This window comes from Sorex araneus, chromosome 6 (genome assembly GCF_027595985.1).
Source record: "Sorex araneus isolate mSorAra2 chromosome 6, mSorAra2.pri, whole genome shotgun sequence".
In the NCBI taxonomy this organism is placed as follows: Eukaryota; Metazoa; Chordata; class Mammalia; order Eulipotyphla; family Soricidae; genus Sorex; species Sorex araneus.
The window spans coordinates 134,860,363-134,885,251 of record NC_073307.1 but is presented as its reverse complement, the minus strand read 5'-3'; the positions used below and the strand labels follow the sequence as shown (position 1 = coordinate 134,885,251).

The 24,889-nt window shown below is 43.7% G+C and overlaps 1 pseudogene; it reads left to right on the top strand.

Annotated features, from left to right (window-relative positions):
• Positions 1-1,782: 1,782 nt before the first annotated feature.
• Positions 1,783-23,433, top strand: LOC129405848 (uncharacterized; annotated as a pseudogene).
• Positions 23,434-24,889: the final 1,456 nt, after the last annotated feature.

Sequence of the window (24,889 nt, the reverse complement as noted above, 5' to 3'; positions counted from 1 at the left end):
CCTGAATTTGATCCCCAGCATGTCATGGTCCCCTCAGCACTATCAAGAGCACCCGCCAACCTCCGAGTTGCTCAAAAACAAAAAAAACAAAAATTAGAGGAAATTTAAAACTTCATATCAAAATATTTTGTTTATGTGCTTTTGGTTTGATTTGGTTTTGAGGCTATAACCCAGTAGTGCTCAGGGTTAATTTCTGGCAATGTTTGGGAGGACCGTGTTGTATCAGGATACACCCTGGGCCTCCAGCAGACAAAGCATGTGCTTAGCCCATTGAGTCATCTCTATAATCCCATCGCATCCACCCACTTTAGCATTTAGCATGAGCTTATAAAAACTAAGGACTGCAGGAGGAGAGAGAGAGAGGTGCTTGTCTTGCATGCAGCTGATTTGGGTTCTACCTGCCACTGGGTTGGCCACTGGGGGTGACCCACAAATTATGTTAATCACTTGTAGCACTTGTCATCCCATTGATCCTCGATTTGCTCGAGCGGACGCCAGTAACATCCCCATTTGTTCCTGTCGCATGCTAGCGTAGCCCAATGTATCTGTTTGCTCCAGGAACAGGAAGAGCCCTAAATCGTTCATTCAGGATTTTGTCAAAGAAGGCTGACCATCTCGTTGGTGGGCGGCCACTTGGTCTTTTGTGGAATCCAATCGGTAACAGCTCTAGTCCAGTGGTTGTCTCTGAATCGCATTACATGTCCGGCCCATCTGATTTTTGATGCCTGAGCAAATGAGACAGCGTCCCTGATTCTTGACCATCGGTGAAGGTCAGAACTCTGTATTCCTTCTCTCACTTGAATGAAACGTGATACTCCAAGCATAGCTCTTTCGATTCCTCTTTGGGATACCCGAATAGCGAATAGCGTTCTCATCCTGTTTTTGTAAGGCCCAGGTCTCTGAGGTGTATGTTAGTGCAGGAAGAACAGTGGAGTCGAAAAGATGTGCCCAAAGCCCGAGGTTCTTTGTCCTCTTAACCACTTCTTCAATGCTCTTGAAGGTGTTCCATGCTGCTCTCTTCCTCCTGCGCAGTTCAGGTGTCAGGTCATTTGTTGTGTTGAGTTCTCTACCTAGGTACACATAACTGCTGCATTTGGAGATGTTCGTTCCATTGAGGGCAAATGGGACATCAGAAACTAGTTGTTTCTCATGAACATTGTCTTTGTGAGATTCAGCTGCAGTCCTACCTTTCTACACTCATGGTCGAAGTTGGCCAGCATTTGTGCTGCTTGGCTAATGTTTTGTGTTATGAGAATGATATCATCAGCGAAGGGAAGGTGGTATAGTTGCCAGTCGTCTATCTTCACTCCTCAAGGATCAAACCCAGATGACCCACCCTATGGGAGCCAGATAAATACCTCACCAGCAGACCTCCGCTACCTCCACTACCCAGCCACCACCATGCTCCAGGATGCTTTCTGGACCACTTTGACACAGCACAGAACACTTAATACCCATTTACCATAATTTTTGCACCACATTTGATGGGCTCCAGATATGGTCTGAACCATGGGAACACCAGTAAGAGTGATTGGAGGCCGCCCTAAAAGCCTCCATCCCTCTTGGAGAGCCCGGAAAGCTATTGAGAGTACCCTGCCCACACGGGAGAGCCTGGAAAGCTATCTTCGGCATATTCAATATGCCAAAAACAGTAACAACAATGGGCCTCACTTGCCTGACACTGAAAGAGCCCCCAATATGGCAGCATTAAGAAGGTTGAGCAAGGAGAGGCTGATAAAATCTCAGGGACAAACTAGACTGCCAAAACAAAGAAAGACTAAAATGACTGTCTGTACTTTCAATGCACGTATGCTGGCATCAGAAGCATCGACTGAGGACCTGATGGTGCAAGTGCAGAAGATCAAGTACGACATCATTGGTCTGACTAAAATGAGAAGGCATCAATCACATCACGCCATTTTCGACACTGGAGAAGAACTGTTCCTCGGAACATGCGACAACAGAGGCATCGGTGGTGTCGGTGTCCTTGTCAACACAAATTTGGCCATGAGCATTGATTCATTCAAATGCCTAACAATCCGAATTGGACAAATATGCTTGAAGAGATGTGGGTCACTTCTGGGAGTTTCTATCTTTGTCGTCTATGCACCAACATCCAATTACAATGAAGAAATTGAGAAGTTCTACATGGAGCTAGAGAAGTTCTATAAAGAATACAACACCTTCTACAAGATCATTGTTGGTGATTTTAATGCCAAGATAGGACTGAGAAGGTTGCCCAAAGAATTCCACATTGGGTCTGATAGTCTAGAATGGAACGAACAGGGTGAGAGACTGTCTGAGTTCATCATGTTGACCAAGACCATCCATGGTAACTCACAGTTCTGGAAGGCCAAATCTAAATGTTGGACATGGGAGTCTCCCGGTGGAGAAAAAATTGACCACATCATATCCAATCGAAGGTTTTGCCTGACTGATGTTGCTGTTGTCCCAAAATTCCAAAGGGGATTGAACCACTGTCTCCTTTGTGCAAAATTCTACTTCACAGAGCGGGGAGAAAGGACCACAAAGTTTAAGTTTAAGAAGAGAACTCCCAGAATGACCACCACCTGGGAGCTCTTTGGCACTATTGCGGCAGCGTGGGAAGATGCCGTCGTTGACAACATCGACAAGGAATACAATCGACTAGTTCAGCACCTCAATGATTGCGCAAAAAATGCCTAGAGTGAGAAAACCACAAACAGACGCCTGTCTTCAGAAACTCTCGAGCTCATTCGCCAACATGGTTTGGCACGAGCGTCAGGCAACCACAAGCTAACATCCGAGCTCGCAAAGCTGTGCAGAGAAGTGATAAAAGAAGAACTCAAAGAGAGAAGAGCAGCAGTGTTGGCCGATATGGCAGAAGTCAGGAAAAGTATTCACAATGCTCACCTATCCTTCGCCAATTACAAGACCAAGATGACTGCTCTCTGACATCCTGATGGATCTATCACATCTTCCAGAAAGGCAATGGAGAGAATTATTCATGACTTCTACTTGGATCTCTTTGACAGCCACATCTACCTGCCCACATACCAAATTCCGCAGGATAGATATGTCATTCCCAGTGTTCTCCCTTCCGAAATCCGACACACCATTTCATCAGTAAAGACACGTACAGCACCTGGTCCAAACAAGGTCAGAACTGAACACCTGAAGAATCTGCTGCCAGTATTCGTCAATACACTGGCTCAGCTCTTCACACGCTACCTGTCTGAATGCAAGGTTCCATCCCAATGGAAAACCAGCAGGACCATCCTGTTTTCAAGACATTGACAACTATTGCCCCATCTGCCTGTTGTCTGTCGTCTACAAGTTATTCACTGGAGTCATCCTGAAGAGGATTGGCAGAACACTAGACAAAGGACAACCATGCAAGCAAGCTGGATTCCGAAAAGAATTCAGCACAATTGACCATATCCACATGGTGACCAAGCTCATTGAGGTTTCGCCAGAGTTCAAGATGCTGCTCTGTCTAACATTCATTGATTTAAAGAAGGCCTTTGGTTCAGTTGAGACTGAAGTGGTCATCGAAGCCCAAGCCAAACAGGGTGTTCAAACTCAATACATCAGGATCCTCCATGAGATGTATTATGGATTCATCACCAGGATCTCACCATTCTATAAAGAAGTGATCAACAACATAAAGAGAGGGGTTTGGCAGGGTGACACCATTTTACTGAAACTCTTCAGTGCCACCCTTGAGAACATCATGTGACGACTGGAATGGGAAGGAACGGGAGTGAAGATAGACGGTTGGCAACTACACCACCTCCACTTTGCTGATGATATCGTTCCAATAACACCAAATATCAGCCAAGCAACACGAATGCTGGCCAACTTCAACCATGAGTTTGGAAAGGTCAGACTGCAGCTGAATCTCACAAAGACAATGTTCATGAGAAACAACTAGTTTCTGATGTTCCATTTGCCCTCAATGGAACGAACATCTCCGAATGCAGCAGTTATGTGTACCTAGGTAGAGAACTCAACACAACAAACGACCTGACACCTGAACTGCGCAGGAGGAAGAGAGCAGTGTGGAACGCTTTCAAGAGCATTGAAGAAGTGGTTAAGAGGATGAAGAACCTCGGGCTTTGGGCACATCTTTTCGACTCCACTGTTCTTCCTGCACTAACATACACCTCAGAGACCTGGGCCTTACAAAAACAGGATGAGAATGCTATTCGCTATTCGGGTATCCCAAAGAGGAATCGAAAGAGCTATGCTTGGAGTATCACGTTTGACTTAAGTGAGAGAAGGAATCCAGAGTTCCGACCTCTGTCGACGGTCAAGAATCAGGGATGCTGTCTCATTTGCCAAGGCGTCAAAAATCAGATGGGCCGGACATGTAATGCAATTTAGAGACGACTGCTGGACTAGAGCTTTTACCGATTGGATTCCATCGGACATCAAAAGACTGGGTGGCCATCCACCTACAAGATGGTCAGACCTCTTCGTCAAGACGCTGAACTAGAGTCTAGAGCAATAGCACAGCGGGTAGGACATTTGTCTTGCATGTGGACGACCCGGGTTTGATTCCCAGCATCCCATATGGTCCCCCAAGCACTGCCGGAGTAATTCCTGAGTGCAGAGCCAGGAGTAAACCCTGAATATCGCTGGGTATGACCCAAAAAGAAAAAAAAAATGACCCTGAATGAATGGTTTGAGGCTCTTCATGTTCCTGGAGCAAGCAGACGCCATTGGGCTACATTAGCATACAAAAGGGTTGAATGGAGACATTACTGTCGCCCGCTCGAACAAATTGACAATGGGATTAGAAGTGATACAAGTGATACAAGTGATGGAGATCAATTTAATACCAAAAAATAGACAAAGGTATTTATATTATTTTTTTATTATTTTTATTTGGGGGCTATACTCCTGGCTCTGCACTCAGGAGTTATTCCTGGCTGTACATAGAAGAACATACGCGATGCAGGGGATTGCACCAGGGTTGACCAAGTATAAAGTAACAGCCCTACCAGCTGTATTGCCTCTCTGTCCCCAAAGGTATTTATCTTATAATTATTCTCATATATTTATAAAATAATATGTATATTCAAATATATTCTATGCACCACATGGTGGGAATCATGCTCTGGTTAAGGGGGGGCATTAGAACATTATATTACTGAAACCCAATTATAAACAACTTTGTAACTGTGTATCTCACTGTGATTCAATTAAAAGAAAACCATCAACAGGAACCCAGTCACATTATGAACATCCATATAACAGATCTGTGTAGCCATTAAATAAAATGAAGCATGTTTTTGTGTACTAGTATGTCACAAATCACAAATCACAAAATCCTGTTGTTCGTTGAGTTGATTGAGCGGTCTCAGTAACCTCTAATTCGTCCTATCCTTGAGATTTTAGAAGCCTCTCTCTTCTTGGCCGTCCCAACGATGTTGCATTGGAGGCTCTTTCAGGGTCAGAGATTCAGCTGGTTACTGGCTTTGGCATATGGATACACCATGGGAAGCTTGCAAGCCTGTCCCATGTGGGCAGGAAGCTCTCAGTAGCTTACTAGTTTCTCCCAGAGGGAAAAGTAGGTTATAAGATATCTGGGAGCTTGCTTTTAAGTCTCTGGATGTTGGCCGTTGATGAGATTACACACACCTGGGTTCCTCTGCTGGTACCTTCTTGCATGAGGCCTGTTCGAACGTGTGGAGAGGGGCCTTGAACATGGCTGTGGCTAGGTTCCCGTGGTCTTCAGCCACTGGGAGCTCTGCTCGGGGCGGGGAGGGAAGCTGGAGCCCATTCCCTCGAGGGGCCAGGGAAGACAGCCAGGCGTGTGGGTAAGAGACTCTCTGTATGTAATGTACATACATACAGACTCTGTATGTACTAGTATGTAATGGGGGCGGGGGGCGGGGGAATGTCGTCTAGCGACCAGAGACATAGTACAGGGGTTAAGGCTCTTGCTTTTCTTGACGCTGACCTCAGTTCAACCCCTGGATATGTTTCCCCAAGCATAGGCAGGAATAGTGATCCCTGAGCACATAGCCAGGAATAAACCCGGGTCAGTGCTGGGTATAGCCTCCAAACCAGAACCCCCTCACTTTGCAAAACAAAACAAAACAGCGAAGTCTAGGATATAGGGAAATAGTTCAAAGGGCTGGAGCACACACTTGACATTTAATTCCCTGTATCATCTGTTCCTTTTAGCACCACTGGAGTGGCCCAGATGGCCCCTAGCACTGTTGGGTCCCAGAGTAACCCCCAGCCCCAACCTACCACCTCAAAACAGTCTGGAACAATGTGAATAATGTGTCTCCACTAGCTTAGAAGATAAAGATAAATACAAACATGTAATTATATATGCAGAAACATAGAATACAGGAATCCAAAGCCTTTCTTAAATTGAAATGGCAGAATATGAAAAATGAATTACCACTAATATGGAGATTTCTTTAACATTGCTAGACTCAAATCCTGTCAAACCACACCAAATAACATATAAAACTGAATATAGTACTAACACAGAGTAAAAAGAAGTAGGAGTTTCGTTGAGGCTCACATGGCCTGTATAAAGGAGTTTCTGGGGAAAGAATTTGGCAGAGCCCCTGTGCCTGGGGAATTACTGCCGTCTCTGCAAGAGTGTTGAGAAACAGTTGCTGAACACTTACTTTTCCTTTTTGCCTTTTGTCCTAAAAACAAAAGATCCTTTTCTGAGGATTCCTTTTTTTCTTCAAAAAGCGAGAAAAAGAAAATATATATGTATTTTAAATTTTGATTTTCCCATCCATTCCCTTCCCAATTAAAAAAGAAAAGTTTATGTGGTGCTGGAGCGATAGTACAGTGGGTAGGGTGTTTGCCTTGCATGCGGCTGACTTGGGTTTGATTCCCAGTATCCCATATGGTCCCCTGAGCACCTCTGGGAGTAATTCCTGAGTGCATGAGCCAGGAGTAACCACCATGTATTGCCAGGTATGACCCAAGAAGGGGGGAAAAAAAGAGTTTATGTGGTGATCAGAGGTCAGAAGCACTGGGTCATCATGCTGCTGGAGTTCACACACTTTAGTACTGTACCCAGAATATTAGATTGTCCTGCACCAGAGATCACATGCTGTGTGTGACTCCAGGAATTTAAAATAGCAGAGCTGCTGGAATGGCATTCTGACATGTGGGATGGTACCAAGAATGGAAGTCAATCCCTCTCCAGACTCACCAGACTTCACATCACAAGGGGAGCACTCTACCATTCTCCCATGGAGGCAGCCCTGGGCCTCTTCAAATTTATTTTGCTTAGTAAAAACGAATGTTGGTCTCATGTGATAGTAAAAAAGTGTAATGAGAGTTTTAAAAAATGAGGGATAGTTTTATCGCTCAAATAGACATCCTCTCTCCAGAAGATGACTTAGGTAAGTACGGACCAGTGGAGGAGTAGAACCGTCCCCCCCAACTTCCGCCCCAGCTTTCACCCATCTATAAAAACAATTGTTAAGAAAGTTGTGCCTTTGATTTCCATAAAGGATTGGTGGCATTGCTTTGAGGGCTGTGGACACTGCAGCTATAATTCCTGCTAACACAGGATGTGGCAACTGATGACTATTTGAATATAACCCAGCCAGTTTTCAAGAAACAGGCTGCTTTCCAAAAGTGGAGTTTGCCAGACCTGGAGCAATAGCACAGTGGGTAGGGCATTTGCCTTCCACCCGGCCAACCCAGGTTAAATTCCCAGCATCCCATATGTAGTCCCCCGAGCACTGCCAGGAGTAATTCCTGAGTGCATGAGCCAGGAGTAACCCCTGTGCAATGCCGGGTGTGACCCCCCCCCAAAAAAAAAGCAAAAAAAAAAGGAGTGGAATTTACCTCTTACTTTTCAGCACTTTTTATTTCCTCAGAAAGTCCCAACCTTTTATTCTTACCTGCCAGGGGAGATACCAGGATCAAGAAAGTTCCAACCTTTGGGACCAGAGTGATAGTACAGCAGGTAGGGTGCTTGTTTTGCATGCAGTAAACTTGGGTTTGATTCATGTCACCCCATATGGTTTCCTGAGCCAGCCAAGAGTGATATCTGAGTGCAGAGCTAGGATTAAACCCTTAAAACTGCTGGAAATGCCCCCCAAAATAAAAGAAAAAAGGAAAATCTCAACCTTCTATCCCAACCCCCAAAAATACATTTCTCTAATCTTTAGATTAATACCCAGTCCAGATAAGGTCAGACCCGAACACCTGAAGAATCTGCTGCCAGTGCTCATCAATACACTGGCTCAGCTCTTCACACACTACCTGTCTGAATGCAAGGTTCCATCCCAATGGAGAACCAGCAGGATCGTCCTGTTGTACAAGAAGGGAGACATTCACAACATCGGCAACTATCACCCGATCTGCCTGTTGTCCGTCGTCTACAAGTTATTCACTCGAGTCATCCTGAAGAGGATTGGCAGAACACTAGACGAAGGACAACCATGCAAGCAAGCCAGGTTCCGAAAAGAATTCAGCACGATCGACCATATCCACATGGTGACCAAGCTCATTAAGGTTTCGCCAGAGTTCAAGATGAGGCTCTGTCTAACATTCATTGATTTAAAGAAGGCCTTTGGTTCAGTTGAGACTGAAGCAGTCATCAAAGCCCTAACCAAACAGATCACAGGATCCTCTGTGATCTGTATTACGGATTCATCACAGGATCTCACCATTCTACAAAGAAGTGATCATCAACATAAAGAGCGGGGTTTGTCAGGGCGATACCATTTTACTGAAACTCTTCAGTGCCACCCTTGAGAACATCATACGACGACTGGAATGGGAGTGAAGATAGATGGTTGGCAACTACACCATCTCCGCTTCGCTGATGACATCATTCTCATAACACCAAATATCAGCCAAGCAACACGAATGCTGGCCAACTTTGACCATGAGTGTGGAAAGGTGGGACTGCAGCTGACTCTCACAAAGACAATGTTCATGAGACTAATTCCTGATGTTCCATTTGCCCTCAATGGAATGAACATCTCCGAATGCAGCAGTTATGTGTACCTAGGTAGAGAACTGAACATGATAAATGACCTGACACCTGAACTGCGCAGGAGGAAGAGAGCAGCATGGAACACCTTCAAGAGCATTGAAGAAGTGGTTAGTTAAGAGGATGAAGAACTCGGGCTCCAGGCACATCTTTTGGACTCTACTGTTCTTCCTGCACTAATATACACCTCAGAGACTTGGGCCCTATAAAAACAGGATGAGAACGCTATTCGCTATTCGGGTATCCCAAAGAGGAATCGAAAGAGCTATGCTTGGAGTATCACGTTTCACTCAAGTGAGAGAAGGAATCCGGAGTTCTGACCTCCATTGACAATCAAGAATCAGGGACGCTGTCTCGTTTGCCAAGGCGTCGAAAATTAGATGGGCTGGACATATAATGCGATTTAGAGATGACTGCTAGACTAGAGCTGTTACTGAGTGGATTCCACGAGTGTCAACAGACCACGTGGCTGCCCACCTATGAGATGGTCAGACTTCTTCATCAAGACCCTGAATTAATGATTTGAGGCTCTCCCTGTTCCTGGAGCGAGTAGATGCCATTGGGCTACACTAGCACATGACAGGGACAAATGGAGACATTACTGGCACCCACTCGAACAAATCAACGAACAACGAAATGACAAGTGACAAGTGACAACCTTTAGTGTTAAAAAAAAAGATTCTCCAAGTTGTGAAATTCTGAATCCTATCTGAAGACCATGATATTTTCCAAAAAAAAAATTTTTTTATTAGTTGAAAAAAATTTTTGTTATGACAACTTGAACCCAGGGCCTCTCATATGGAAGGCCTGTGCACCACCGCTGAGCTGTCCTCTCTCCAGAAAATAACACCCGCAACCTATAGAGAATAGATTTAATTTTTGTATACATTTTTATTGTATATGTTTATATGCATTTGTATCTACTTTTGTCAAGTCAATCAAAAGGAAACGGATTTGGAGAACATGAAAAAATTAAAAGGTTTACACATAATCATTTAATTGTTTCTGGGGTGGGGGTTCAACCAAACCCAGCTGATGCTCAAGAGCTCCACTCAGCTCTGTGCTTAGGGGGTCTCTCCTGGGAGTGCTGGGGGGATCAAGCGGTGCAGGGAATTGCAATCGGTGGGCTGCATGGAAGGCAAGTGCCTTAAACTCAGCACTGTCTCTCAGTTCTCTCATTTGTTTCTTTATTGGCTTTTAAAATTTTTGTTTATTAAAACATTTTTTTGTTTGTGTTTGGCTCTGACTTTTGGAGGTACACCCAGCAGTGCTCGGGTCAGTCTCAGCAGTACTCAGGGACCGTGCGGTGCTCCTCTTAAACCTGGGCCTCCTGCACACCAAGCATGTGCACCAGCCCCTGCAGACATTTTCCTGACACTCCAATTAATTATTTTTAAATTTGGGGCCACACATGGCTGTGCTTGAGGCTGACTCCTGGTTCTGTACTCAGGAATCACTCCTAGCAGTGTTCAAGGGAACATATGAGTGGTGCAGGGAATAGATTGGGGAGAGCCACATGCAAAGCAAGTGCATTAATCCCATACTATCTCTCTGGGGCCTTTTAAAAAGTTTTTCTTGCTTGTCCTTTTCAAATAAAGCAACTTACATAATAAGTGATATACTGGTTCCCTTTCTCCCACTTCACTTATTAAAAAGAAGGATACCTGTAAGCACTTGCAATTTGAAGAATCATTTCCCAAACAGTCCATTTCCATCTGAGCATTACTCCATAGTTCTTTTCTTGGCAAAGAACATCCAAAACACTACATCATTTTTCATCATAAAAGCAATAAAGCCAAGGTATCTAATTAGCAAAAAGCTCCCTCCTGCTAAAGACAGCAGCCTTATTTGTTGAAACAAGTGCTTATTCAAAATGTTTATTACTGTGGTAGTGGTGGTGGTGGTGGTGGTGGTGGTTTTTTAATGTTGAAGGACTTTGCAATGACAGCTTTGTGGGGAGAGCACAGCTGGCAGAGCTCAGGGACTGCTCCCCAGTTCTGAGCTTGAGGATTATACCTAGAGGTAGTCAGGGGATCAGAGGTTGCTAGGGATCAAACCCAGGCCTCCTGCATGCAAAACATGTACTTAACCCACGGAACAATCTCTATGGCTCTGGAAAATGGCTTCTTAATTTCTTCGTTGTGAATCCCACCTCCTAAAACTATCAAATATTTAAGATTTAAGCAATCTAGTAAACAGTTATTGAGACTGTTTAACAAGCCTCTACTTAAAACAGGCATTCTAGTTCTTACCAGAAACTGCAAATTTTCAGACATTGAACTATCCCTGTGAGATAGATGTATCTGCCAGCCACATGCATTATAACTAAAGTACACATCTCCTGGAAAATGGCCTCATGAAGCTTTTAAAGCAGGAAAAAGGGAAAATGACATCATCCTCTCAGTTGTACCCTAGCAAAAACTCAGAGATAAGTTTTTATTTGGGTTTGTTTTCCTGAATGTTGAAAATAGGCTGGTTGCAGCAGAGGTGTCAGATTGCTTCTCACTGTGTCAACTTCAAGTTCAAATTTAGGAAGTCATCCTGCCATCAGAACATGCTGTGCAAATTAACAATAGATTTCAAAGCCACAAATACATTTTAGCAGACCTAAATTTTACCTCGTTTTTTTTTTAATCTCATTAAAAGTGCTTGATAAAAGTGATTATTCCTTCCATGATGCTCTAGGTGAAAAGAGCTCATTAGGATCAACATTTAGAAGATAAATTTCCAAACAGAACACTGTATTATTTTTTAAAATTATACATACTATTCACCCCCCACCACCTGTCCCTTTGTTATGGCAGTGGTGTATGCGGGGATCACACTGGCAGAGCCAAGGATGGTTCTGAGATGCGGGGCAATGCGCCGGACCAAACTAGCAGATTCAAATCACATCCCCAGGCCCACAACACAGTATTCCTGGTTTCCAAGAGAAAACGTAAGCATTGTCTTCAGAAAGATGCTGAAGAGAAGTAATTGTTGATTTCCTATTATAATCTTTTTATTACTTTAGTAGTTTCTGAGATAAAACCCTAAAGGAAGAGGTCATGGGCCTGATTGCCTTTGAAGAATAGAGAGTGGGAAGCATGAAACAGTGCTTAGAGAGGGAAGAAGGGTGAGTAATTCTACAGTGGTAGAAAGACTTGGCAGTATGAGATGATCTGGGAAGCTATAGGACGTCGTTGGGGAACTTAAAAAGAGGAAAGTGTGTTTCTTTCTTTGAACTTTTGGCCCAAACCCAGGGTTGCTCAGGGCTTACTCTTGACTCTGGTGCTCAGGGATCACTTTTGGCAGTGATCTGGGAACTTCATGGGTGTCCACCAGTCAGCCCCATGCAAAGTGTGTGTCTTTAAAACTGGTGCTTATTTATTTATTTATTTATTTATTTATTTATTATTTTGGCTTTTTGGGTCACACATGGCAATGCTCAGGGGTTACTTTGACTCTGCACTCAGGAATTACTCCTGGCAGTGCTTGGGGAACCTTATGAGATGCTGGGGATCAAATCCCGGTTGTTCGTGTGTAAGGCAAGTGCCCTTCCACTATGCTATCGCTCTGACCCCAAAACTGGTGCTTTTTGATTAAGGCTGTGGAAACAGACTTTCTATTTATCAGAATATGGCAACTGCTCTTAGGAATCACATCTGAGAACATAGTCTGCTTTCCCACCTTGTAGGTGAGTTAGAAGACAGTGATATCAAAAGGGATGCCTGGGTGGAGGGCTTGTAAGAATTAAAGCATCTCTCAGTGTTACTCAGATCCTTAAAAGAATCTGATTGAGGGCCCAGGAGATGGCACTAAGGATGGAATGACTGCTCTACACATAGGAACCCCAGGTATGATCCTCAGTAACATAGTCTCCCAAGCAACAAAGATTTCTGCCAGGTGTGACCCACAAAAACAAAATACCGCCCCTCAACACATATACAAAATCTGCTTTAGTTTCCTAACTTAAAAACAAAGAAGGTTCAATCTGCCTAACTGTAAAATGTCTTTTCAAACTTTGAATTCTCTTTTTGAAATTATTATATATTATGAGGGCTCATATCTCTCCTGAACACTAAATAAAACTTTAAAACTATACTTTCATGGTGGAAGAGATCATACAGCCTACAATTATACCATCCTGACCCTACCTGGTCTCTCCTCGTCTCTAAAGCTAATCAGAATCAGATCTCATTAGTACTTGGATAGCGAGAGATAGTACAGCGGGGAAGGCACTTGCCTTGCATGCAGCTCACATGGGTTCTATCCTGGCACTCCATAGGGTCCCCCCAGGCCATTAGGAGTGATCCCTGAACAGAGTCAGGAATAAGCCCTGATCACTGCCAGGTGTTGCCCCCAAAACAAATAAAAACACCCAGAAAATAATACCTTCATTGATTTTGAACACTGGTAACTCTGATGTGGAGCCTGGCACTAGCAGATCAATTATATTTTCTTCATGTGTATAACAGATGCAAGTTTTCCATAAAGATGGATGAAAACAGGCATCTTCATGCTGAGAAGTCATTAGTAGCTAGGAAATTAGTTTGTTCTTTGGATATGAAAGAACTGTAATCAAGGGCTCACCATTCAATTGGAATTCACTAAGTTTAAGTGTTATTTATTACAGGAATGTATCATTTAAACAAATAGAAACATTACATATAGATTATAATCAAAATCATTTTATTCCCCACCCTCCATTCACTTTCTTTGTTGTTCCAATGACTAATGGTCACACAAATGCTTGGTTGTGGAGCTTGCTGGGGCCTGCAGATCTGGTTGTGGTGCTTGCACACACACTTTTTTTTTTTTAATTAAAGAGCCATCATTCACAAAGTTACTGATAGTTGAGTTTTAGGCATACAATAATTCAACACCAATCCCTCCACCAGTGTCGACTTTCCTCCACCAGTGTTCTCAGATTCTCTCCCCATCCAACCCTCACTCCACCCCCACCTGTCAAACTTGACAGGCACATTACAAAGTTTCAGTGGTTGCTGCTTAGATATCATATCTTACTTCATAGATGATTGTGTTTTGGATATAGGACTATACCCCTCACTCTTATCACTGGTATAACTGAAGCCCTGATATCTGTTCTCCCATTATTTCTAATTCTTTTCCTCCCCCTTTGATTTCTTTCCTTCTTTGTCCATCTCCTCTCTAAACACTGGGGACAAGAATAGTCTAGGAATCCCCTTTACTCCTCATCCAATATTCCATTATTCCACAGATAAGTGAGATTATCCTCTGTGTCTGCAGGTTAACACAGAGAGTCTCTTGCCTGCACGCCTGGCTGTCTTCCCCGGGGCCCCTCGGAAGGGATGGGCTCCAGCTTCCCTCCCCGCGCCAAGCAGAGCTCCTGGCAGCCGAAGACCACTGGAACCTAGCTACAGCCATGCTCAAGGCCCCTCTCCACACGTTTGGACAGGCCTCACGCATGAAGGTACCGGCAGAGGAATCCAGGTGTGTGTAATCCCATCAACGACCAACATCCAGAAACTTAAAAGCCAGCTCCCGGAAGCATGCACAGTATCTTGTAGTCTACTTCTCCCTCTGGGAGAAACTGGCAAGTTTATGAGGGTTTCCTGCCCACATGGGACAGCCTTGCAAGCTTCCCATGGTGTATTCATATGCTAAAGCCAGTAACAAGCTGGATCTCATTCCCCTGACCCTGAAAGAGCCTCCAGTGCGACATCGACATCGTTGGGAGGGCCGAGCCAAGAGAGACTTCTAAGACCTTAGGGAGAGGACGAATGGAGAGGTTACTGAGCCCGCTCAAGAAATCGACGACTAACGGGATTTCGTGATTGTGATCATGATCCTCTGTGTGTCTTTCTTTTTCTGACTTACTTCACTCAACATGATATCTTCCAGTTCCAACCAAATTGGATGGATTTCATAGTTCCTTGCCACTGCATAGTATTCTATAGTATACCACATCTTCATAATCCATTCATCTGTTGTTGGACACCTGGGTTGGTCCCATAGCTTAGCTATTGTACTGAGTGCAGCAATGAATAATGGGGTGCATATGCCCTCTTGAGAGAGTCTTGCACACACTTGTGCATCAGCGATCACACACTGTTGTAGTACTGCTGGGGCACAACTTGTGGAAGGCACTAGGAGTTGAACTCTGATCCTCACACAAGCAAGACAGGTAGTCTATTTTTAATTTGTTTTTATGTTCTCCACTAACCCATCCCTGAACTCTTACCATAATAGTTTTATACAAAAGACTCAAAGTTGCTTTTATTTTACAAAGCAAAGCATACCATTAGTATCAATTACTTCTTCAAAGTTCAGTGCATGACCCAGTTCCCCAGATTTTCCCCTATGAAGACTTCAACCCAAAGATTTTTCCTCACTCTGAACTCATTCTGAACATAGAGAAATGCTAAGTTCACATCTTAGCATTTAATTATTCTAGTACAAGCTTACTTGTTCAAGATTTGAAAGTTTTCACAAACTGGTATCATTCTGCTTTGCACCTCAGTCTAAGTTTAATACAGTTTCAGGCACATTTGCGTGTGCCAATTTGTTCTGTGCCAAGGACAAAGTGTGAAGCAATGCATCATATGATCTTTACAATGATGGATTTCAATACTGCTGGGTCAGAGAGAGAGACAGAGAGAGAGAGAATAGGAGATAAGGTGCTTGCTTTGCATGTGACTGACTCCATTTTGAATCTGTGTTCCACACATGGTCCCCTGAGCATTACCAAGAGTCACTCCTGAGCACAGAGTCAGAAATAAACTCTGAGTAGAGTTGGATGTAGCCTCCAAATTCTCCTATCCCCAATAAAACAAAAACAAAAGTTAGTATTCTCATTTTAGAACTAAGGAAACTAGGGCACCAGGAATTGAACTGAATTTGCCACAGTAATGAAGGCAGAGATTTGAATAGGTGGTCAGAAGTCAGAGCTGCCTCTTAACTACAATACTATAAAAATATAAATGCTGCTTCTGGTATATAAAACAAGTATATAGTACAAGAATAATATCCATGGCCAGGGAAAACAGGGGTTAGGAGGACTGGTCAATGGTTGGAACTAACTACATGTGTGTGGGGGGCTGAGGATAGATAAGATAGAGAAGAGACCAGTATGACAATAATAGCTGGGAATGATCAGGCTGAACAAGATCTAAGGGTTAAAAGTAGGGATATTCTTGATAGTCTCAGTATCAATATTGCAAACCACAATGCCCAAAAGGGGGGAGAGAGAGAAAAGCAGAAAGAGGAGAGAGAGAGAGAGAGAGAGAGAGAGAGAGAGAGAGAGAGAGAGAGAGAGAGGAGAGAGAGAGAGAGAGAGAGAGAGAGAGAGAGGAAAACACTTGCCATAGAGGCAGGCAGGGGGTGTGGGGATGGGGGGGATGGGATGGAACCTGGGGACACTGGTCTGGTGCTGGGAAATGTATGCTTGTGGAGGGATGGATGTTGGAATACTATATGACTGAAATCCAGTCATGAAGAGCTTGTAAGGATCTATTTCACAGTGATTCAATAAAAAAGTTTAAAATTCTAATATATATATACACATATATATATATGTACATATATGTGCTGGTAACTTGGGAAAAGAATATAACATTTTTATTGTTATTTTGAATAAAAATTATGTTTTTTCAAAACTAGTAGCTTCATGGTTTGGGTGGGGAGCTGATCCATATCTGGCCTTGCTCAGAGTTACTCCTGGCTGGGTACAGGGGACCATATACAGTGTGAAGGATTTAATACAACTTGGTCGTGTACAAGGCAAGCACTTAAATCTCTGTACTATCTCTCTGACTCCAAATTGGTAATTTTTTCCTTTTTTTTGCTTTTTGGGTCACACCCGGCTATGCATAAGGGTCACTACTGGCTCTGCACTCAAGAATTATCCCTGACGGTGCCCAGGGGACCATATGGGATGCTGGGAATTGAACCTGGGTCGGCCACATGCAAGGCAAATGCCCTACCCGCTGTGCTATCACTCCAGCCCCAAACGGGTAACTTTTTTTTTCTCTTTTTGGGTCACACCCGGTGATACACAGGGGTAACTCCTGGCTTTGCACTCAGGAATTACCCCTGGCGGTGCTCAGGGGACCATGTGGGATGTTGGGAATCGAACCCAGGTCGGCTGAGTGCAAGGCAAATGCCCAACCTGCTCTGCTATAGCTCCGGCCCTCCAAATGCGTAACTTATAAAGAATCAAATGATATATCCTACAAATCAGTGCACGATAATTAAGTGGAACTGTATTGGGAAAAATATACAAAACAATCCTTAAATGAGTTTTTTTAAAACTTGTATTTTGTTTGTTGCATGTTTTTGTTTTGTTTGGGGGCCACTTTTGGCAGTGGTCAGGAGTAATCCCTTTTTGCTCAGGGATAAGTCAAATCCTAGGGTGGTGCTAGAGATCTGGAGATTGAACTTGGTCCTCAAGCATACAAAGCATGCCCAGGCATATCTCACAGACCTCCACCCCCAATTTCTTTTTTCTTCCTTCCCCCCTCCCTCCCTCCCTCTCTCCCTCCCTTCCTCCCTCCCTCCCTCCTTTCCTCCTTCCTTCCTTCCTTCCTTCCTTCTTTCCTTCCTTCCTCCCTTTCTTCCTCCCTTTCTTCCCTCCCTCCTTCTTTCCTTCCCTCCCCTCCCTCCCTCCCTCCCTCCCTCCCTCCCTCCCCTCCCTCCCTCCCTCCTTCCTTCCTTCCTTCCTTCCTTCCTTCCTTCCTTCCTTCCTTCCTTCCTTCCTTCCTTCCTTCCTTCCTTCCTTCCTTCCTTCCTTCCTTCCTTCTCTTCTTTCTTTCTTCTTTCTTTCTTTCTTTCTTCTTCTTTCTTTCTTTCTCTTCTTTCTTTCTTTCTTTCTTTCTTTCTTTCTTTCTTTCTTCCTTTCTTTAGTTTATTTATATTTTTTTAGCTTTTTGGGTCAAACTCAGCAATGCTCAGTTTACAAGTTACTCCTGGCTCTGCACTCAGGAATTACTCCTGGCAGTGCTCAGGGAACCATGTGAATGGTGACTCAAACCCAGGTCAACAGCATTTAAGACAAACACCCTACCTGCTGTACTATGTCTCCAGCCCATTTTCCCCCTTAACATAATACAGGATAAAAGTCAAACCTTAGAGGGTCCCAAGATAGTTCAGTGGTATAGTGCCTGTCTTGCACATGTGAAACTGGTGAGGCTCAATCCCTGGCATCACCCCACACATGATTGAAAACTCTGCCATGTATAGTCCCCCGGTGCCTTCACAAAATGTGTCATCTCCGGCACACTTTGACCTAGTGTGTGCAAGCACCACAACCAGGTGTATGACTACCAATCAGTGCAGAAATGACAAAAACAAAGGCTAGGGAAACAGGAAAAGAAGTCAGATCTCAACCTCTCTGGGATATGGATTGTGAGGAAGTACTACTAAATGAGAAACAACTTTGATGCTCAGATACTGTCAAATTAAATACCTAAATGATCTGTGGTTCTTCAGCGACTGTGAAAATAAGGTGAAATAGCAATCCCATGTACATGGCTACACTGTGTTCATTGGTAGAAAGGGTGAAAAAATCACCCGGGATTGCATTATTTTCAGAAGTCTGTTTCTGCAATGCATTTTGGTCGGATTCTATTTTTATACATGTCTCAGGGAATCAGGCCCGGGAATTGTGTCTCCAAGGACACATATCAGAGAACATATTAAAAAAAAGAGAGAACAAGGAGTTGAGACTTGGGGATTTGGGAGAGAAGAGTGGGGGTTTGAAGACTTTTGTGGGGATGAAGGGGGCTGGTGGGGCTAAGAATAAAGCCAAAGGCCTCAAACCGTGCGAGACAAGTGCTCTACTGCTGAACCACATCTCCTGATTGTGCTTTTCTTTCAGTTTGGTCTTGAGCCATCCTCTGTGGGGCTCAGTGCTGAGGAGTGGCCCTGGCAGTGTTCCAGGGACCCTATTTGGTGCTGGAATGGAACCATGTCGGCAGTGGAGGGAGAAGGAGATAGAAAGCAAGATCCTTAACTCCTGTTCTATTTCTCTAGCTCAACTAAGTTATTTTTGTTTTATTTTGGTTTCTGTTCTGTTTTTAAGCCACATCAAGTGGTGCTCAGAGATCTCTCTTGGCTCTGTACTCAGGGATGATTCCTGGCAAACTTGGGGGATCATATGGGACGCTGGGGATCAAACCCAGGTCAGTCATGTGCAAGGCAAAAAACCCTACCCCTTCTCCTACTTCTCTGGCTCCAAAGTTTGATTTTTAAATTTTTTAATTAATTAAAAATTTTGGTTTTAGTGCCACATCCAGGGCTTACTCCTGGCCCTGTACTCAGAGATCACTCCTAGCGGGCTTAGGAGAGACCATATGGGGTGCTTTGAGATTTTTTTTTTCTTTTTGGGTCACACCCGGCAATGCACAGGGATCATTCCTGGCTCATGCACTCAGGAATTACCCCTGGCGGTGCTCCGGGGACCATATGGGATGCTGGGATTCGAACCCGGGTCGGCCGCGTGCAAGGCAAACGCCCTACCCACTGTGCTATCGCTCCAGCCCCTGCTTTGACTTTTTAAAAAAAATTAAAGTACAAACTTTGCTTCTCCTGAAACCCCAAATTATTTTTTATATCAGGTACCTCCCAAATCATAAAGTTTCCATAAATGTTTCTATTTTTGTCATGTTTATTAATAATTCCAAATTACTCCTGGAATGGTATGAAGTCTTCTATGATAGTCACTACCAAACAGTGAGCAAATGGAACCAGAAAGTAGAGAAAGAAATTTGAGTCCTTATTTGAGACTACTATAGGGTCAATTTACATTTGAAATACAAGGCAAGTGACTTGAAAACACTTTAGAGACCAAAGTCCACTAAAGGTGTTATTCAAGAACCACAAGTGACCCTTTCCACATACTATATTTGAGTCCTCTACACTTCTCTCCAAAATAGAAGACAGAAGAAATCGCACAGCTCTGTGATTTGATATAAAATTTGATATAAAACATGGTTATATGTTTTTTTTTTAATTCCTTATTTTCTTTATATACAGTTAGAATATCTAGTCAGAAACACCGAGCTTAAACTGTAGCATTTCCATCCAGTTCCGTGTAACACCCTTCCAACAACAATCTTTAAGTTCTTGTGGACTCCTCAAGGGTCAGGAGAAGCACTCAGGCTTTTATTTTAAATAGTCTATGCAACGTAGTCCCTCTCCATAGTGTATTCATTAATTTTTGTTGTTAAATATTTACCCATTACGTTATACTTCTGGTTTTATGAACACAATACCAGAAAGTTCTATTGAATCAAGTACTTACAATTTCCCAACAACTACGAAAGAAAGGTAAGAGAAAATAAACATTACAGAAACATATTGGCAGATAAGCTTGACTTTCTTTGATAAGGCTTGCTGACCAAAAGAAAGTTTTTTTTGGCTTTTTGGGGTCATACCTGGTGATGCTCAGGAGTTACTTCTGGCCCTGTGCTCAGGAATTACTTCTGGTGGTGCTCAGAGAACCATACGGGATGCAGGGGATTGAACCTAGGTCAGCTGTGTGTAAGGCAAATGCCACACTATTGCTCCAGTCCCTTGACCGAAAGAAACATATGGGTAGAAGCAATATTGCCATATGCAATTCTACTGTGGGGGAACTAACATATTCAATTATCCTTTAAAAGCTTTTAGTGAAATGGAGACTTATTTCAAAGAGTTGGAGCGTCACAGGCTGCGGCCCAGGTTCAATCATTTGGCACTGCACGGTCCTCTGAGCATCACTTGGAGCAACGACAAATGCTGAGTTGGGTGTCTAGGCTCTGAGCACTGCTGAGAGTGGCCCCCAAACAAAAAATAGATATCTCTAAATCGACATTTGTCTGGAGCCTGAGCATGGCTGAATAGTGTTTATAACTTACATCTCTTTAACATTCTCTCCTTTTTATTAAGGTCCTTTTTTCTTTCTTCCTTTTTCTTCTGCAAGGCCAGGGTCAGAGCCAGGGCCTCACACACACCCCGAATTCTCCCCAGAGCACTCTCCTGAGTATTAACTTGACTCTGAGCCCCAATACGCCGTCGGACTACACTAGCACGCAACAGGGACAAATGGAGATGTTACTGGCGCCTGCTCAAGCAAATCAATGAACAATGGGATGACAGTGATACAGTGATACAGCTCAACTTTCATAGAAAGGGGAGTTAAAATTAATATTTTTAAAATTTTCCTTTTATTCTGGGCATCACGGTCTACAGTACTATTGATGCTAGGATTCCAGACATAACATAATTGAGCACTACACCCACCCCTAAAGTGTCCACTTCCCTCCACCACTGTTCCGATTAAAACTATTTTATGTGGGGCTGGAGCAATAACACAGCAAGTAGGGCATTTACCTTGCACGCAGCCTACCCAGGTTCGATTCCCAGCATCTCATATGGTCCCCTGAGCACCACCAGGAGTAATTTCCTGAGTGCAGAGCCAAGAGTAATCTCCCTGTGCATTGCTGGGTGTGACCCAACAAGCAAAAAAAAAAAAAATTATTTTATGTACTGTTTTGTATCAATTTGCTAGAGCAGGCACCAGTAATGTCTCCATTGTGAGACTTGTTCTTACTGTTTTTGGCATATGGAACAAATCTATGAATAACTGGATGATAGTGCTGCAGTACTACAGTGCTACTTTTTTGTATATCTGTTTCATATTTCAAAAGTTTCTAATAATACAGAAGTTCATTAAAAAAAATGCCCTGAAGTTTTTTTTCCAGTGAAGAAAAGACATTTTTTGAAGAGGTAAGCAGAAACACATCCAAGAGAATGAGGGCTTCCCAGAGAAGAGGCGAGGACCTACCACAAGGCAACTTCTTAAGATCCCTCTTGCCTTCTGCTAAATTCATAATTCCCTCAATCAAATGACTACAAGCAGGACTATGGATGTGCTCAACGGAAAAGGGGACATGTCTTTGAAACTTTATTTAATCCGAAGCAACACCAAAAGAGAAAAAAAAGAAAAAAGGAAGGAAGGAAGGAAGGAAGGAAGGAAGGAAGGAAGGAAGGAAGGAAGGAAGGAAGGAAGGAAGGAAGGAAGGAAGGAAGGAAGGAAGGAAGGGAGGGAGGGAGGGAAGGAAGGGAGAGAGAGAAAGAAAAGGAAGGAAGGAAGGAAGGAAGGAAGGAAGGAAGGAAGGAAGGAAGGAAGGAAGGAAGGAAGGAAGGAAGGAAGGAAGGAAGGAAGGAAGAAAGAAAGGAAGGAAGGAAGAAAAGGAAGAAAGAAAGAAAGAAAGAAAGAAGAAAGAAAGAAAGAAAGAAAGAAAGAAGAAAGAAAGAAAGAAAGAAAGAAAAAGAAAGAAAGAAAGAAAGAAAAGAAAGAAAGAAAGAAGGAAGGAAGGAAGGAAGGAAGGAAGGAAGGAAGGAAGGAAGGAAGGAAGGAAGGAAGGGAAGGAGGGAGGGAGGGAGGGAGGGAAGGAAGGCAGGGAGGGAAGGAAGGGAGAGAGAGAAAGAAAGAAAGGAAGAAAGGAAGGAAGGAAGAAAGGAAGGAAGGAAGGAAGGAAGAAAGAAAGAAAGAAAGAAAGAAAGAAAGAAAGAAAGAAAGAAAGAAAGAAAGAAAGAAAGAAAGAAAGAAAGAAAGAAAGAAAGAAAGAAAGAAAGAAAGAAAGAAAGAAGAGAGAGAGAGAGAGAAACATAATAATAAAGTTTCAGTTTGCTGGGTATCTTTACAGGTTTTTATTTAAGGTCACACCTGACATTGCTCAGGGCTTACTCCTGGTTCTGTGCACAGGGATCACTCCTGACCTGCTCAAAGGACTCATATAGGGTACCAGGTACCAAAGACAAATTCAGGTTAGCTATAAGAAAAAGAAATGGCTTATCTCCTGTGCTACCTCTTAGGTCCAGGTTTTTTTGTTGATGCTTTTCAATGGGGGTTGGTGAGGCGGGGGTGGGGGGGCACAGGGAGGGCTTGGGTGACACTCAGTAGTGTTTACGGGCTATTCCTGGCTTTGTGCTCAGGGGTCATTTCACACAGTACCACCATTTTAGCAAGGGAATGGAGATGAGAGTGGCTGGTGGTCTTCTTTGTCTGCAAGGTGGGCTTTCTGCAACCTTGGGCTATTGGTTTTATTACTTCCCAGGAATTCCATAACCATGGGGGCCCTGTTCTATCTACCTGCCTACATCACTGCCCTCCTACTATCTCTCCAGCCCCTCTATTTCCCTTTTGTAACAAACCTTTTGTAGAGATTCAGTGGAAATTTCCTCTTCTTTGTCAAATTCTCAAGCTACTCATTTATTTGTAATAATGTATACTCTTGCTATTGTTACCATGGGACATCAAAAGAATGCCTGGCCGCCCACCTACGAGATGGTCAGACTTCTTTGTCAACTCCCTGAATGAACGGTTTGATGCTCTTCATGTTCCTGGAGCCAGCAGATGCCATTGGGCTACACTAGCACACAACAGGGATGGATGGAGACGTTACTGGCACCCACTCAAGCAAATCGATGAGCATCGGGATGACAAGTGATATAAGTGAATGTATACTAACCATGGTTCCCATTTTATTCAATGACTTACAACCTGTTGCAATTATTATTTTACTAAGGTGTTTGATTCCCCCACTGCTCCTTTTGGCCAGTGGGAACTCATTCTTTTTGGCTTCTGAAACTTTCTGACATATTTCTTTGAACACTTCCTTGCTTTCTAATTTAAATATAGTCCAAGTTCATCTTTTACTTCCTCTGCACAGTCCTGAAATTAGTCAGGTCCTCAAGGTTCCTTTTTAAAGGAAAATCACTGTATCACTGTTATCCCATTGTTCATCGATTTATTCGAGCGGACACCAGTAACATCTCTATTCCTCTCAGCCCTGAGATTTTAGCAGACTCCCCTTACTTGTCTTTCCCAACAACTGGAGGCTCTTTCCGGGTCAGGGGAATGGGACCTATGTTACTGTTTTTGGCATATTGAATACGCCACGGGTAGCTTGCCAAGCTCTGCCCCTGCAGGCAGGATACTCTCCGTAGCTTGCCGGGCTCTCTGAGAGGTCTGTATACATATTTTAATGCATTTGGAATATGAATATGCCATGGGGAGCATGCAAGGCTCTTCCGTGTGGGCAATAAACTCTTGGTAGCTTGTCAGGTTCTCCAAGAGGGAGAACAAGGCTATTAGATGTCATGCGGCCCTTTGAGGCTGTGTGCTTCTGGGAGTTTGGTCTTATAGTCTCTGGATGTTGGCTGTTAGTGGGATTACACTGCGCTGGGGCCAGTTTGTGTGTGTGACTTCCAAGCTACTGGAAAATGGGGGGCCTGGGTGGAGAAGGCCCAGTCCCAATCTGAGCAGGCAGTATTAAGGGAAAATACTATTTCTAGATAAATATCTGAGCAGAGATGGCATAACTTGTGGGTGTCACTACTCCTAGTCTTCTCAGCAGATAGAAATAAAGAATGCCATACAATCTCCACACATTTGTGATTTAGAGGGAAAAAAATACAGTTGGTCATTCTGAAGACCAAATTTTATTTCATGTGTATGTATATTTGCCACAGTTCCTGACTCACAGCTCTTTCATCCCTGAAATTCCTAAGTGTCAGGAGTGATAAAGGTGCCCTTGTGAAGCTGGGGAAAGGCATGCACACCTGGCAGTACTCAGGGCTTACTCCTGCCTCTCAGCTCAGGGATCACTCCTGGTGGTTGATCAGAGGACCATATACAGTGTCGGGGGCCAACCGGACTCAGCAGGATGAACACCTTAACCCCTGTACTAGCTCTCTGGGACTCCTCCTCTATTTTCAAATCTCTCTGACTTGAAATGGGTGATGCTGGAGGAGTGGCTAACTCTGGACAGGCCACACTTTCTGGGCATGTGGATGATGGAACACCCATTAAGGTTGTGGCCAGTGATCTCAGATTTGATTTCCCTCTGGCTGAAGACCTTACCCTTGTAGATGCCTGCCACCACCCCCCCCCCCCCTTGCTGG